Source organism: Apis cerana, linkage group LG2, assembly GCF_029169275.1.
Source record: "Apis cerana isolate GH-2021 linkage group LG2, AcerK_1.0, whole genome shotgun sequence".
In the NCBI taxonomy this organism is placed as follows: domain Eukaryota; kingdom Metazoa; phylum Arthropoda; class Insecta; order Hymenoptera; family Apidae; genus Apis; species Apis cerana.
This window is the reverse complement of record NC_083853.1, coordinates 12,067,181-12,085,053: the sequence shown is the minus strand read 5'-3', so window position 1 is coordinate 12,085,053 and position 17,873 is coordinate 12,067,181. Positions and strand designations below refer to the sequence as shown.

The window sequence follows — 17,873 nt, the reverse complement described above, 5'->3', positions numbered from 1 at the left end:
TTGCGAACATCATTTCCCCATTACTCCGCTCATCTCGCGGAATCTTTATCACGCGTCCGCTTGAAAATCTTCATTGGCGCAGTTAAATGGAAACACGTCCGTTTCTTAATTCGGAAAATTGCGTATCGAGGTTAATTACGAGGCGACCGAGCGAATTCCTCCTCGAGCTTCGTTGATTAATCGCGCACCGTGTTCCCCTTGGTGAATTCGTATCGAGCGAAGACTCGGCGGTTGCGATACGAATTCTGGACAAGTTGGAACAGGGGGGAAAGAGAGAGAGAGAGAGAGAGATAATAAAAAGGGACGGCGTAGACGTGGGGAACAAGCGCGAGGCTGACCCAGATGATAGGTTCGATCGATCGACGGCATCCTTTGGCTCGAATTTAACGCCTACGGACGCGGCACGGGGCAAACGAACTGTGAGAAAAAAGGGAGAGGGGGGAAAAAAGGAAGGAAAGAGGAAACGTGACCGAGGCTGAGAGTCGTCCGAAGATCGATGCGACGTTCGGTGGAAAGATGCGGATTACGCGCTCTGCCGAGCGAGCAACGGTGTTGTTTCTTCCTCTGTGTCGGCCAAATGCGTCTTTTCTTTTATTTTGCTTAAAATTCGCCTCAATTTTTTCCTTCTCGATAAGCGAAACGAGGGAAAAGGAAATACACCCGTTCCAGAGTGGAGCCGGGTCCGCGTTAATCAACCAGACCGAGAGTTGAAGCGGTGTGCAAATACAATTGATGGATCGGTTTAAACGGAAAGGAGACGCAGTGAAAGCTGACTGCCGTAGAGAATCAAGATCCACGCGGTCGGACACGCTCCATCCGGAGTTCCTTGAAATGAGACAAGAGGGCACGGCTCGATCTCGAGACGAGATGTCTCGCCCGTACGAAACGGAGAGTCTTGCCTCACGTTTGCATTTCAACACGTGACGAGGCGGCGACACGCGATTCTCGACCACTTTCCTCGGCTTTCGTGCATCGTGCCTCTTGGGCTCGGTTGCCTTGCCGCGACTTAATTAGCGCCACGTGTCTCTTCTTCTTCTTCTTCTTTTCGTCCTTTCCCCGCAAATTCGTTCCTTGGAAACGTGTAGAAGGATTGTTCGACGATAATTGTTCGATACGTCGGCGAGTTTCTTTCGAAAATTCGATGATTATACGACATCGAAGGAGGATTAAGGCGAGCCGTTCTCGTTCGCGCGCGTTGCTCAATTTATTCGGAATCTCCACTCGAAAGTGTGGAATCGTTTTTCTAAGTACGCGAGAAATTGGATGCTGGTAAACGGATTAAGGTTGTCAAGCGGCCGCGCTATGCAACCACCCGAGCTGCATTCCAGTTCAGACCTTACACGTGGGGGGCTTCCCATCCGACCACTTCATCGGGTCAAACCATGCTGCTGTGCATCATTGTTGGAAGGATGCGTGTTTCGCGTGTGTACCTGTTAATCTAGCAAATCCTTACAGCCAGTGATCACCAATTAACGGCCGAGCCGTATCAATTACAGTGCACAAGCTGCTATAAATTATTTTAAGTAGATCGTCCCGGACATTGATCACGCGCGTAATTCTAAACTTTTACCGTTACATCAGTAATTCGTTGAGTTGTCTCCTCTCGTAATAACGAAATAAATTTTATTTTTAACGATCACGTCGCAAGCGTTAAAAATAAAAGCGTTGGAAACGCGATACTTGTCGCGACATAAAGTCGTATTAAAAAATTCAGTGAAATATCGCTTACACGTGGACGAGGGGGTGGATAAATCGAAGCGAATCGACGACATAGAATTATCATAAATTTTCCAGATGGCGCGCATGCCAATTTCCCGTTTCGTGCGCGGCGATGCGCGTCTATCTCTATTAAAAGTAACGCGAGATCGTCATCCGCGCTCCTATAAACGTTCGTCGAGCGGAGGCGGTGATCCGTGACACGGTTTCTCCTCTTCGTCTCCGCTGAATCATTTTCGAACTCGCGTCGGAAGAAAGAAAGAAGAGAGCGTGGGTTAAATAGGCTCGGCTTAACGAGTAATTAACCGGTCGGATGAACCGAGGATTCGAGAACGAAAACGGCGAGGTGGGTCACCGGGTCGACGGTCCCGCGGTGGATAAACAAGTCGTAACGTCGTACTTTCCAACTAGTTCGCGACAGTTGGTGGCGAGGATCTCGCGTGACGCTCGAGGGCTGGTCGATATTACAAGTTGACGATGCACACACACGCGGTACAGGTAAGCAGAGAAGGATCGGCAAATAAAATCGACTCGACCCGGGTTGGGGACCGTGCGAACTCGGATTTCACGTTCGAACTCGATACACACAGGTGCAGGTCGCTTTATCGACTTCCTGCTGCACCTGTGTTTCGCTCCGAACGGAGAATCTTTCTTCCTGGGCTGGGCTCCCGTCACGGAGACGGCCTGCATCGGAAGCAATTAGGGGCAAATCGTTGTAAATTGCATCCTCGAACGAGTGGAACGTCTTGAGAGAATCCACTTTTCCAGGCGAAAAAATTCTCTTCGCGCGCGTACACGCGTTGCTTTCATCGAAGGATCGAAAAGAGGAGGGAAAGAATAATTCTCCGTCGATTTCTCGTCTCGTCTCTTTTCGGTAACGAAACGTTGTCCGTAATATTTACGTGCAGGAACAATGCGCGATCCAGTTAGAGGCAAGGCAATAAACGATAAACTGGCGAATATGCATCGGACGATAAGTCGGAACGGTAGATTGGCGGTACAATACCATGAATAATGAATCGTGTCCGATATCAAACGGATGCCTTGCCCGCGGCACGATCCACGTTTTCTGCTACCTCGTGCCACGACGATAAATAATCCTCGCTCGATTATGCGGACCGCTCGTGACCCTTTTCGACTCAATTAGATATCGTCCAACGATCCTTGTCCGTATCGTGGCAAATTGCGATCGTTTCTCGAGCGCTGCTCCTCAAATTTAAATCGTACTCGTTTTATCGAACGGTCGTCGTTCTTGGGATGCAATAATTCGTCGGAGGTGTAACGGAATTTACGGCCGACGACGAGTCCTTCGCCGGCAGACTCGTTCGATCAGGTTCGAATTACATTGTTTTCCGCTTACATGAACGAGGACCGCGAGGTGGAAACTCTCTCATTCTCCTTGGCCTCTTACTCGGTTTTATCATTCGCATTAATCGGTCCTTCCTTCTGGAAAACTATTTCACCTCTGTCACCGATTTCAATCAACCGCTACCTAAAAACTGAGGAAAAACTCCTCAAAAGTTTTCTCCAGTAAAAACTGTCTCTCCCTTCCAAAAATCGGATCTTCCAACGAGAGATATCTCGTGCAAAAGCTTCGTATCTCGCCAAATGGAAAAAAGACAGCGGGTTCGCAGAGAGAAAGGGCGGCATCGTATCTATCCTCGGTTCGCGACATTTTCACAAAGAATTTCGCGGATGGAAGTTTTGGCGGGGGCGAAAAGGAGCAACGTGGCGTGGAGAGTGAATGTGCTCGAGTCGGGCGACGGTTCTAACGCTAATGAAGAGAAGCAGTGGAGAGGAAGTATCGTAGTCGCGTGGCCGGGCACACACGGCGCCACGTCTTGGCGACACGCGGCCTTTCCTATGCAAAAGGAAATGGACGTGGGTTGCCAGGGTGACGGCAGCCGGCGCCCGACCGAGCAAGGGTCGATACGACCACGTCGACGTCACCGATTCGTTCCACTCTCGACCGACGAGGGAGAGGAATTGACCGGCAATCTTCTTCCACGCTGAGGATTCGCGAGCGAGCGAGCGCGTCCTTGAGGAAAGGAGGGGGAGGGATCATCCCTAAATCCCAGAAATTTCGGTTGCAGCAACAACTGCGCCAAACGCAACCCTGAAACCGGGGGTTTGTTTGCGAAACGTTGGGTGAATAGAAAAGTGTACGTACACACACATATATATATATACAGAGAAGCTGCGCGCTCGATTCCCTCTTCGATTTCATCTTGGACCTCCACCTATTCCTCCGTATTTCGCAGAGAAAATAAATGGCAAATTATACGACGTATGCACGACGATTGCGCGCTTGCCTGTATGGGGGAAAGACGACTAGCTAAGGAAGCCAGAACTGGGTTAAAACGTTAAAACCTGGAAACTAGGATTTTAATAGAAACGAAGAGTCTTAGACCCCCGGTTACATACAGCCCCCGGGGGTATTACGACGAGGACTAATATAAAAAAGAAAAAAACAAGCTCGCATCCCCTAACTGCCCTGTTGTCTAAATGCTCGAAGCGGATTTCCTATCTAAGCTGTACATTTAAAACCAGATGTAGACACACGATCATCTCGCGGGAGCGAGCCCTCGAGAACTGGCGAACAAAGTCGAAAAGAAATTGAACTTATGCGGGCGATTCGACGAATACTCTTCACAACTTCCCACTTGCTCGTTCTAATAAATATCGAGTTACGAATAGCGAACGCATCGATGGCATCGCGTCGAAATAAACGGAGCAATTGATCGCCGATGCGGGCAGCACGGTGAAACGTGGCATTTGTTGCGCCACGAAACGAGCCACGAACCGGCTAATTTTTTTCCCCCGATCGAAGCCAAGATCCGGCTAATCGCGGCGGCGGAAGTCTCGATCGTGCACGATTTTACGAGCATGTCCCAGTAACCCGCGAAACACACTGCTAACGACGGGGGCATTGTTACGGCTACGAGGAAGCATAAAGATAATATCCGACTTTATCGACACCGTCGATCCGTATCTCTTTCTCCCGGTCCTTCGGCCCCTCCATTGTCGTTGCAACAACGTTTCTACTACGACTCCTATTGTTCCCCCTTGAGTAAGAGAGAGAGAAAAAGAAGTGCTAATTTTATATACATATAGAATAAAACTTGGTTGGCAGAACTTTCTATTCGAAACGATCGCGCGAAGTAGGACGCACGCTCGATCTCCCCGAGATCAAGATAGAAGAAACGTTTGGGCTTTTAAGGTCGGATAAAACAGTGGGCCGTGATACGGATCGCGAGCCGCAAGGAAATATGTATCCTGCGTCCACCTGCGGGACGTGGCGTTCGCGCAGCCAGGTGAAAAACGCGGCGTAAGAACGCAAGGTCAACGGAGAACAATGCTCGTTCGCGGCGAACCGATCCGACCACCGGGGACACAGCCGTGATGAACGTTCGTTTGTTCCTCGCGGCTACGATAATCAACGAGGTCAGGATCTTGCTCGTAAAATGGGATTACAGCGTCTGGCCACCGTTTGTCATCTTTCTACACACTCTTCCTCCGAGCAACGAACCCACCGTTCGACGATTAAGCGAACGGTCCATTCGTTAAGACCGACGCCCGTGGTTAACGAACGACGTCCAACAGCAATACCTCGCACTCGAACGTTTACTAGCAAGAAAATATTAGCAGCGGTATAAGTCTGTGCGATGCAAGTGGATGCGGCCGTGCACGAGTCAGACGAGATGTTCGACGGGCTCTGGAAAGCAGGAATCCTCTCGCGGGACGATTGGAATTAGCGCGTTCGACTTGCCAATTTGAATTCTCTCTCTCGAAAGGGAAAATTGGATAAGTTAGCATGCGACGAAACGAAAGACATTCGATTCAGTCGAAGAAGAATCGCGTTACGAGGAAGAAGCTATATATATATATATATATGATTGTGTTAAGTCTCTCTGAAAAGTCTTCTCCGTTGCAACCTAGTATCTCGTCCCAGTTTCGAAAATGGCCACGGCAGCAGAAGTTGGTTTCACGCGTGAGACGAAATCGAATGGAGGAACGGCAGACAGACAAAGGGTAAAATAGGATTTCGAGTCGTGGCAAGTTTCGGGCACGGTACACCCTCTTGAATTCCGCGCGCCCTGCGCAGTTGGCCATGCTGCACCGCCCTAGTTCCGATGCTCGCTGAAAGTGTAACTAATTAGACAGTTTTCGAAAGTTGGCGCGATGCAACAATGTGTTTTATCGGATCGTGCATGAGATATCCGCCTATACCCTATCGTTGTTGTTTCCAACTCCAGCGACTATCGAGAGAGAACCCCGGAGTGGAGTGGAATGGAGTGGACCGTGAAGTGCAGTTTTCATCGATTTTAACTGGATCACGAACTACATCGTTTCGTTTCGAGCGCGAAAACTTGTAATCGACGGTGGATGTCGGAAGAAAAAAAAGGAAAGAGCAAACGAAACGAAAGGAGTGTGTTAGAGCTGTGGTAAAAAAGGAAAAACTATGGATCAGAGCTATGCGTTGATCGAAACGAGGCAGGGAAAATTTCATCGGAACACATTCGCGGAATGCGTATCGAAGCGAGGAGGAGGAGGAGGAGGAGGAAAGGCTCGCGCGTTTCGCGTGTTTTCCGCTCAAAGTGGAGTACATACGAAACGATAGCGCGATCAATTGAGCGTGCTGCGTATCGTGCAAATTGCTTTTATTTTTCGAAACGACGCCAGGTTTCATTTGCGCACAAAACAGCATGGAATGCTCTTGGGAATCAATCACCAAATAAATCTTCCAATTTATTTCACATCCCTTCACGCGCCACCCGGCAAATTGAACCGAGAAACCACCGATATCGAATTCACGTTCGAGGAGAAGTATCCTCGCCGGAAGAAGTTGGTGAGGACAGTTGATCGCGGACAGAAATGGAAACGATCTCTCGAGGTGTCGAAAGCAGCTTTACACGCGCTATTACACGTATGGAGGCGGTGTCCTCTCGCAAAGGTGCCACGCTTTCGACGCGCATGTGCGATTAGAGATGAGGGACGAGAATACCATTATCGATTGCGACTCGCTTGAAATTGCTCGTGTCTCGTAATAGATCGAATTGCGTAGGGCACGAAAATATAGCCGTGCGTCACGAGCTCCTGTTCGCGATACTCAGAAAAAAAAAGGAAAGCAGAGGAGAAACGAACGAAGGGATGTATCCAAAATGAACATCGTTTTGCGATCATACGGAAAAAAAAATCTGACCTGATTTCGCTCGTCATACGCGGACGTTCGTTATCCGACGACGAGTGAATACGTCGAACGGATATCATCCGGATTGGTGAACCAAGTGAGAGGAAAAGAAAGATGCTCGAGAGCTCGCCTCGTGTACGATCCTGTGATCCAACGTGATCGTAACGACGAAAAGAAAAACCCGGAGAAAAGGGAACGCTTAAATATTTCAAAGCGAAGCGAAGAGTCGAGAAGAGCCGGCGGACGTTGATGAGAAACGAGAAAAGTTCAGCATTCCAGCGGCCCTTCTTCCATTCTTCGCCTCGAAAAACGACGTATATACTATTCGTATCCAGAGTTGTGACAAAACGCAATTTCCTTGGACCGATCCGATCTTTTGATATCGTTAACTGGGTCAATTTGTTCAATCCTCCGCGAGATTTACGATCCGCGAGCCGTGGAGAAACTTCGCGTTTCGATCCGTGTCCGATCTTTTGTCACGGTTATCGAGGCGATCTAAACCCCGCGCGAGATTTGTTGCGCGTAGATCGGAGGCTCGAGCTCGATCAAAGGGTTTCGCACGTTCGATACCAAGATGCGATTTCCATGTCGCGTTTCCGCTGTTTATTTCCATTATTGGCGATCGATCCAGGGACAGGTAAATACAGGTGACGTACACTCTAGTGTTTGGAAATACCAGCGCTCGATTATATAAAGGTGATATAATTGAATGGAGGAGTGCGCTTTGTGGTAAGTAAAATTCTATCGACGGCCGTCGGTGAAACATCGTGCTTGACGCAGCAAACAATCGAGCCGACGTTACAATAGGTTTGTTATTAAGCGCTAAAAGAGAGCGTTTGTACACGCTTCGCCGCTTTGAAGTAGATTATTTTACGAAAGATGACTCGTGTCGAGTCGTTCGCTTTCGATCCTAACCTTCTCGTTCCTAAGGGGGACGTAAATTGGCTGAAAGGCAAGATTTCTTTTTCCCGGCGAAGGATGTTGATGAAAAAAAAAGGAAAAATCTTCGAAACATCGCAAACCAATTCTTGGTTCTAATTAAATCGTAAGATTAATTAAAACGAAACGACGTTGGAGCGATAACAACTGGCGCCTCGTTACCGTGAAACTTTTCAGACGAAATCCTCCTCGGGATGTTCTCCGGCGACCGTTTTAACGAGCCGAGATCATCGTGGCCGCGATTAACGGCAACGAAACAGGGAAGGGAGGGGAAAGACGAAATTCGTTTCGATGCGATAGGAATCGGATTCGTTTAAAGCCGGAGGACGAAGAAACGTGACGGAGAGAGGAGAACGATTGGAATTGGAATCTAGAAAAATAATTCGCTTTCGAGAAACGATCGAGTTCGATCGCAAGAAAGGCAACACAGCCCTGTTATCGATGGTCGATATAACTCGCGATTGGTTACGAATTAGAACGTGGAAAATCGCGATAAATCCGTAAGGGAAATCGAGGAAAGCGAAGGAATATTCGAGGGGAAACATCGATATTCGTGGAAACAGACTCGTTAAATATCTCTTCGTATTGTGATCGTGGCAATTAACGAATATAATTAAGGTTAATTGACCGTTTATAACAGTATTAATCGTTTCTCCGCAACCTTGCGATAATTAACGTCGGACGAAGAGTTATCGTTTGATTTCGTTCGACGAGGGGGTTGGGGAGATAACACGATTTTTGTTATTAATGGCAAGAGAAAGAGAAAGAAAGAGAGAGGGAAAGAAAAAAAAGAACGGTATTTTTATCTTTCTTGGGCAAAAGAGAAAGTCGCTTTTTCCAACGCGAGTAAAATTCATGCAACGTCGAAAATATGTTTCGCGTTTTCTAAAAAGCGCGTCGCTTCTCCGAATCGGTTGAAAAATAGAAGAAAGCGGCGAGTACATCCGTCTCGATGAGCGATCCGCGGAATGTCGTCCCACGAAATAATATAAGTGGCCTTAATTGCCAGCACTTTGTAAAAAATAACTTTCCCCCCACTTTCCTCCTTGACCTCTAATACCATTTATATTTTTGATCAATTTTCAAGCGTCGTAATGATCGACAAGCTAGCTCACGATATGATTAAAGAGCCACGATTTATCAGAAATTCCGACAACGCGGCGAGGAATAACACTAAAAGGAAAAGTAGTTAGTGTTGCACGAATTTCTGACACCATTTTGCCGACACCGATCAACGTTGCAGAGAAAACTCGATTGCAACGCATCGGAATAGCGATAGTGTACACGCTTTCCACGAACGTTGTCCTCGAACGTTGATGGAATATAATAGAAAGAGCCCTGACAGGCCGGGTACATTTCGAATCCGAGTTGCGATAAATCTATCTCTGCCTGTTAATCGCCCCGTCCGTTAAAGCGATCGTCTCTGCTTTCGCGGATAAAAACCCGTTGTACACGATCATGAGACGAAGGATCACGTAGCATTTTGGAGTTACAAAAGACACGATCATTATTTCACGGTTATGGATCATTTTCGTAATAACTTTGAACGCGCGGATGCTACAGCCGTAGGCTGGCAGGCAGTAAGCGCGAAGAAGAACACGCGCGCTCGCACGTTTTGCAATTTGTTTCCAACGATGAGTTTCGTGCCAACGAGTATTTATTGAGTTACGCTTATTAGGACGAAACGCATAAATGTCAAACGCCACAGCGGCTATTTTCACCGTAAGTATCCTCTCCGCGCCTCTAAATATCAGAATCCTGGTGAAAGTGCGATCGTGTGTATATATATATATATATATATATATGCACGCCAGTCCCTTTTACTTTTTCCATCGTTCCATGATAATAACACGCGTAGTCGGTTCGATTAAGCTGTTTGCTTAATACCTATGGGAAACGTACGCGCGTTCAGGATTTACGGTGGCTTTGCCGGACTTCTGGACAGATATCCTATTACAGTGAAAGTATGACCGATCGTTTAACCATCGATCACTGGACGTAGAAATCGTTAAATTCGAAACAACAATGGACTCACCTGTAACAAAGAATGAGAAAGAGAAAAGGAGTTAGTCCGTCCGAAGGACCGTTTCTAAATCGGTTAAGCGTAATGGAGTTTTTAAAATTCAATAACTGTCCACCGGATCGGTGAGAACGGTTCTATTCTATCCCGATAGAAATTGGAAAAGCAACCGAAGGAAAGAAACGAGTACTGCTGCGCGCCGTTTCTTTCTTTTCGCCGTTTGCCAATCGGCAACGGAGCCAGCGGCACGTAACGAAAAGGAAAGAGAATGACCGGGCACCGCGGTTTACTCGCATCGACGAATCGATGGAGTGCAACCACCCTCCAACGAGAAATTTAATTGAATCATTTGTGGACACTTGTCGATCCAGCAAACCGGTCGGAAAAACCGCTATGTTTGAGATGTCGTGGTCCGGTGAACGCAGGGGTGCAATTAGCCGAGGGAAGAAACACGCAACTACACGAATTACGTGTGGTATTCCCTCCCTCTTTTCTGTCACTCTGTAAATATATCGAAACGATGAATTAATTCGCTTATCGGGGTCATCTCACAAGAGAGAATGCCGCAACTCTTTAGTTAATTAATATCAATTAACTCTTAAATACAACTCCTTTAATGATTGCTATTATGTATGTTCCTATAATTAAATGAAGGATAGACAATTTTATGCGAGTTAAAATAAAAAAAATTAGAATCGTTATACGCAGATTAAAAATTTATAAATCGTATCGAATTGAATTATCGAAATCCATAAAATTGGCAAATTGAAAAAGAATTTTTATAAAGTATTATAATATCGACGTGATTCGAAAGGGATCGAGAATTCCCGTATTTCGTTATTTCCTTTACCGACTTATATATATTAAATAATCTTTTCAATTTATTCGAGACAATTCTGCGATAATTTCTTTATCTGCGATTCATTTAAATTGTTAAAGAAATGTAAGAAAAAAACGTGACTTCTTGCGATCTATTTATAAACATGATAAAAACAAAATTACATCTTATCGAAAACATGCCTCTTCCGCATCTAGATTGATGATTGCGAAACAAAATGATAACCCCCGTTCGATAAGGCGTAATCGAAGACACGCGTTTGCCGGCTGCCGTCGGTGCAACGATCATCGACACGTTAGCGCTCTGCCGTACCGGCAGTTGAAGAAACTTTCATAACGTAGTTCGAGATCCTTTACCTCGATGGCGTAACTCGATTGTTGTACACAACGCCACGGATGTTACGGTAGAAAGAACGCGAACTCGCCAACATATTTGAATAACGTGGCGCGCCATCGCATCTCTGTCCAGAAGGCCGCTTTTAGAGCGACCGCTGTTGGGTGAAATCGAGAAAGACGACCCATCCGTACGTAAAATTAGAACTTACATGCTGCGCGAGATTCGCGTTCCCTTCGTTTATCCTATTCCTCCACACTGCACCCGTGCCACGAAGACACTCGACGTTCGATTCATCGTGCTTTTGTTTACCTCCCGGCCAAAACGAAAGCGTTTAGAACAGGGTCGAGTTCATGCGATGACGAAGTTCGACGAGTTTCGATATCCAAAATTAAAAAACTTCGTGGAAATAAATGACGCGTGCATTTTTTTTTTTTTTAATTCAGTTCGAAATACGTAGTTTCCACAGAGCTCGAATAGAATGTATGCTTCTTAACGAAGGATTATGAATTCTGAACGAAGTTAGAGAATGGAATTCCTAACGCAGCTCGACGCCGCTCCATTTACTGTTCTATGATTAAATCTGTTAACTCTGGTATTACGTCCGCGGAGTGACCCGGTTGTGGATTTAGTAACTGACGTTTCCCTCTAATAGCCAACATGGGCAAACGAACACCACACCGATACTAAATTGAAACAGCAATAATGTAAAGTAGCAATGATACAACGTGGTTACGCGTAATTAAATTGATTCGAAATTTCATTAGACGTTATTCTCGTATCGCTTTGCTTCTTCTCTTCGGTTTAATAATAATTTCTCGTAAAATCGTAAAGTGTTGACGCGTTTCGACAAAAAAAAAGAAGAAGAAGAAAAAAAGGAAAGGAAACTCAATTTCACAACCAATTCAGCGAGAAAAGAAGAAACGATCTGATAAACGCGCAAAGTTAACAACGGCGACAGTTAGTCGCGGGTATTACCTAACGTTAAGTCGCGAGAGGACGAGAGGCGAATTCTAATACCTCGAGGCAAGTTGGGGGAGCAATTATTCGCAATGGTGACTGCACAATAGATGCAAAACGCGTGACAAAGCAAAGAGAAAGAGGAACGAAAAGAAGGAGCGAAACGTAATGCAAGGTGATAATTAATGGTTGTAAAACAGAGGCACGAACGCAACAACCGCGGCTCGACACGATCCTTAGAATTAACTACGGATTGACCTTTTTCTTTCTTCACTTTCGAAAATATTTAGAAGGAAGGAGGAGGTCCTAGGAGAGTTGGCGCGTTGTCGCCAACGGGTTGATTTACGCGCGCGATTAAAGCTTTCCCCCTCTTGACAATAATATCCATAATAGAGTGTCGGGCACGATCGCTATTTTAATTAGACAGACATTAAGGAATGAGTTACGCGACTCTCCCGTCGGTTTAACCGAGGAACGATTAAAAATCGAGTTTCATCGTATACATAAGGAAACGACGTGAAAATAAGAATGAAATATGCTAAAGATTAACGTTGTTGAGATTGTCTGCTGTTCCTTCTAACGATTATTGTCAGGATCGTGACTCATGTCTGATTGCAACGACCTCTTGTTCCCGAGGTCAGCTAATTAACCATAATCTCGCTGCCATTTTGCAAGGCCGATTGTACAAAACGAACACCGAGTGCTTTTGGTTGTTTCCTATCGGAAATTCTTGCGTCTGCATAATTTAACGACCAAGTCGCATTTGCGTTTACCGGTTTACAACATCGTCAACGTAGAAATTTTACAGACCTCTGTAATGCTCATCCGGTACTTGATTCTATAATAGTTAAAAATCAAGGTCCAAACATCCGCTATTAAACAAAGCATATTAGTAAAACACGAAGATAAAGTACGAAATGAAGATAAAGTAAATTTCAAGGTGGAAATTGAATCTACGACAGGCCCAAATTAACCTTTACACTATGACATTCAACCATATCATTGAATTCCTGTTTACTAGTGGATTCGACTTTAGTCTACGAATCGTTAAAATTTATTACCTAGCATGCGAAGATGGATGACGTCATAAAAAACGCGTAAAAAGAGTCGAAAATTAAAAAAAAATTGTATTCTTTTAAAATCGACAACTTCTTAAAATAGAATTTATTATTAAAGATTAAGGGAAACGTGAAGATTACGGCCCCGTTCTCGGGATGGTCGAGATTTTACGTACGGGACGCGCGCACGGCGGTTCGACGAACAAATTGCGACAGATTGCGACGAAAGGAAGGAAGCGATCGAAAACCTTAGAGTGGCGATCTTACTCATTAGCGGTATAATTACAAACCGGTCGAGACGTCTCCGTTAACCGCACAATTACGCGTTAGACAGGACCTTTCATCTGCTCTGCCCGACCAGACGTACCAACTTATGCACTTATCATGAGAGCGCGCCACATATCGAGATACGTGTACGTACGGCTTTCCACTCTTTCCTCGTGTTTCACCGAACCGTATCATTATCCCGGCTTTCGAAACGACATTCAATTCGATATCCATGAGTGTGTACTTTGAGAAATTGTTCCGACTGAATGAAACACGCGTGGGTTATATCGTTCGATCGATTGCTACCACTAAATTTGCGGAACGAGAAAGAAACGGAACGATAATGAGACATAATTTTTACAATCACGCATTCTTAACATCCTTCCTTCCTATAATTCTTCCAAACGAACGATTCTATTTCTATTCGTTGCTTCGTATTTATATCAAATAAATTTTCTATCTTCACTTAACGAATGAAAAATTATGGAAAATAGAAAATGCGCGTGTTATTAATAATTATTTCTTGGAATCTCAGGTAATCTCGTTCGAGGAACGTATTTGATTAAAATCCGATACCGATGAAAATTAACTATCGATACAACGTCTATCGATCGGAAATCGGTAATAATTACAATCTTTAATGATTTATAGAGAGATTATGAGAGAGAAAGAGAGAGAACTGTTGGAGTTAATACGAGAGAGCATAACATTTTCAACGCGATTATCGATTAGCGGTCATCAACGATCGATGATCGCCATAAATGATCGGAATGGAAGGATCGATCATGACCTTCTCGATCGATCGTGAGTTAACACGAATAGTGTGCCGATCGACGCTTCCAAGATCGTTCTACCATTAACCTCCTTTTCGCCTTTGTCACGACATAATTGTTATTACGTGAACAGGCACGAGACAGACGTTGAACTCAACTCGTCCGATCGATCTATCCGACATCGTTTCGTGAACTTACACACCGTCCAATATGTTCCATTTTTCTTTGCGAATCGTATCTTTGAAACGTTTCCATTTCTCTTTGTTTTTTGCGTACGTACTCGAAAAAATGAAACCTATGAAAAATGATCGATGAAACGATCGATGAAAAGCTCAGTTTTTAATCAGTCTCACGGGAGTAGAAAAATAGTGGAATTATAGTTGATTTTTATAAGAGAAAATGAAAATATACAGAAAATATAAATGATGGAAATGCTTAACTGCGAAATGATTAAACAAAAAATCGCATTTTCAGCATTCTTTTTTAACCGATGGAAATGTTTAAAGATTTGATTAAAAATTTAAAAAATATCTCAATAATAAAATTGAGTAATAGTAAAATTGTTGACTTTTACAAGAGAGGAAAATGAAAATATATAGAAAAGATAAATGATGGAAATGTTTAACTGTGATGGTTATAAATAAAAAATCGTAATTTTTGCACTTTTTTTTTAATTTTAGTGGAAATATTTAAAGATTAAATCAAAATTTAAAAATATTTGAATAAAATAAGATATATATAATAGACAAGATAATATAATATAAAATATAATAATAAAATAACAGTAGTAAATAATAATAATTAAATATATTATATGGTAAAAAAAATGGTAAATTATTTTAATTTCAATAATAAGATAACAATTCCATAATAATCGTTAATAATTATTTGGAAAATGGGATATCCCATAGGCGATTCTACAGGTCGTAGCATGGGGTCGAAGAAATCTATCGATCGTGTATACGCAACGAGACGCGTACAATGAATAGAACGCTGCACCGTAGGCGGACATGCGGGGATATCTGCATAGAAACCTTGTAAAGTCCGTTCTCAAAGAGTCCGTGGTTGAAACACGTGGGCAACAATATCTTGTACGTGATAAAGATTTCACCATAGAACGAGGGAAGGAGAACGATTCGGCCGAAGATCAAGATTCGTAAATGAAATGGATGCGAGGGATAAGTTGAATAGAATCGAGTCGAAGGAAAAAATTGTTGGAATATAATTAACATCGAAATAAATAATTATCGATGTTTGTCAATAATTTTATAACTTCTACAGATCTTAAAGCATATTTGACTTGGAAATTACAAATTGCTATTACAAATCCAAAAGCATATTTCTTTTTAAATTACCATTTACTTAATATACGTAATAATTTACATTATATAATGATAAACTTTTATTTAAACAAGACGCGTTTGAACGGTGGACAAGTGGCGCCACACATCGTTCACCGGTTAAAAATAAAACGTGCCAAGCGTGAAAAACGGCATCGCCTTCAGACGACGGACATGACGTCACTGGCGTGCCAAATACTGTTGTTGGCTCGTAACGGAAGTCGTTATTTTTACCGCAGCTTTTTTTTTTTTCCCCTCCACGCGAACCGCACCGCGAGGATTCACCATACTGCGAATCAATGGAAAGCCTTCGTTCCTACACAATGTATATTTTTGCCCGTCCAGCTATACGTTCAACGACCATTTTAACACTCCGCGCATAATCCATCCTCGGGCTATAAAATTTTTCCTTTTTCTTTCTTTCCGAAGGGTATTACACATCGAGAATGGGAACAAGGAGAAAAGCGAGATCCGAATTCGTTCAACATCGACGCGTAGCGAATCGTCGCATAATTTCACATCCCACGTCCCATTTTGAACAGATGCCAAATTTCAAATCTTCTATTTGAATTTGATGATTTTCATGCACAAATATTTCAAGAATATTTCCCTGTTATCTCGTCAATCGGCGATATTCGTCTCTGAAGCTTTCTCAAGCATTCTAGAAGCGAAAACATTCGCATGGAAACGAAGGGAGAAACTCGAGAACATTTTTTAACACGAGCGTCTCGAGACTTGTCGACTCCAAGGTACGTCTTCATCCAATTACGCCTGATGCAACCGGTCACGTCCGATGTAATTGACCACTGGTGGATATCCAGAAGTATGTCAATTTAATATCTCAATAACACGCGTCACATTATTGTGAACGTAAAGCACAGTGAGTCACTTCAAATTTGCAAGGCGACCGATCGATACATATACGTGTTTCGTTTTTTATCGCCAATTGCTCTTAACCGAAAAAAGGGAAGAAAAAAAAAAGAAAAAACTATGAATCGATCACATCGTAGAGAAACCTAACAATTTATTAATGCTATGGAACAATGGAAAGAGAAAATAATTCCGTCTATGCGGAAAAGAAGTTGAAATTCTTGAAAAATTGGCATCGAGCTCAACCGTTCCTGCGTCAAACGTTGAACGCTGACTCAGGGCAATGACTGTGCAATATGCATCCATTGGCCCGTTGTTTTTCTTTTCGACGAGTCGTAAAACGACACAGCAACCAAAAGACATCCCAGATGTTTCGTGGATTTAAATCCGGTGGCTGTGCTTCGAGATGCTCGCCGTTGAACGTCGTTTCGTTTCGACCGTTCCTCCTGGATTCGTTAAAGTTTCCATTTTTTACAGGAGGAATTTTCAAAAAAAATTTTTGTAAAGCGTGATACTCGATAAAAAAAAGTATATGAAATATGCATCGCGAAAAAACAAGAATATTTTAATATCAATAAAATCGAAAAGAAACTCGAAAGAATATATAACGTCGAATTTTAATTTTATATCGTACGTATCGAATTTATTTATTACAATTGGAAATAAGCAGAAATCAAAATATTACATTTACATTTCTATATCCGTATCTTCGAGCACAAAAGAAAATTCCTTGATCTACTCGAGATGATTTCTATGCGGCGAGAACTCATGAATGGTAAAAACACAAATTTTTCTACGTACGAAAATTATTATTATTCGCGTAAACGACGCGCATTCGAATTAAGATATACGTATCGCGCTCGAATTTCGACCAATAACGATGGAATATTCGAAGAGCCACGATACGACACGGCACAAAGACACGGATGTTGGTTGCATCACAAGTGGGATTAAATCGTATAAGCAATTAGGCCGAACGATGCGATCAACTAAACGTTTTCTAACGTAGGGCTTCGTCTGCCGCAAGATCGAACGGAGTTTTATTAAGTTTTTACCTATCGAACAATTTGCTTCTTTTCTTTTTTTTTCTTTCTCTTGCGTTCTCTTAGCCTGCGTATAGCTGTTTCCTTCGATCGATAAAACACCGCTAATTCGAAACGTTTTCGAAACGTTCTTTTTTTTTTTCAAATTACATCGACTCCTATTTCCTTAATATTATTCACTGATTGTATTATCGTATCGTATATGCTATGTGCGATTAGTAAAATAGCCCATCGACCGACAAGTCCGCATAGACTTTCCTAGAACTTATCCTAGATACGCGACTTTGACCGAACTGAACAATAATAGCAACAGCATAGAAACAGCGTAAAAGCTGAAGCGTTCGTGAAAAGCTTCTCCAACGATACGATACGAAACGGGACTGGGAAAACGAAAGGGATCGGTGCGAAGAACACGTTTGACCCAAAATCATAAAAAATTGGATGGGTCGGTCGGGCAAAATTCCGTTGCGATAGCAACGCGGATCGAACAAATTAATTTGGGCAGAGATAAGAAAAAAGTGGTGG

The 17,873-nt window shown here is 43.5% G+C and overlaps 1 protein-coding gene across 17 annotated transcripts in view; it reads right to left on the bottom strand.

Moving 5' to 3' along the window:
• The window catches only part of LOC108002582 (MAP7 domain-containing protein 1), a 142,760-nt gene that overhangs the window by 100,879 nt on the left and 24,008 nt on the right, over positions 1-17,873 (bottom strand). The window lies entirely within an intron of this gene.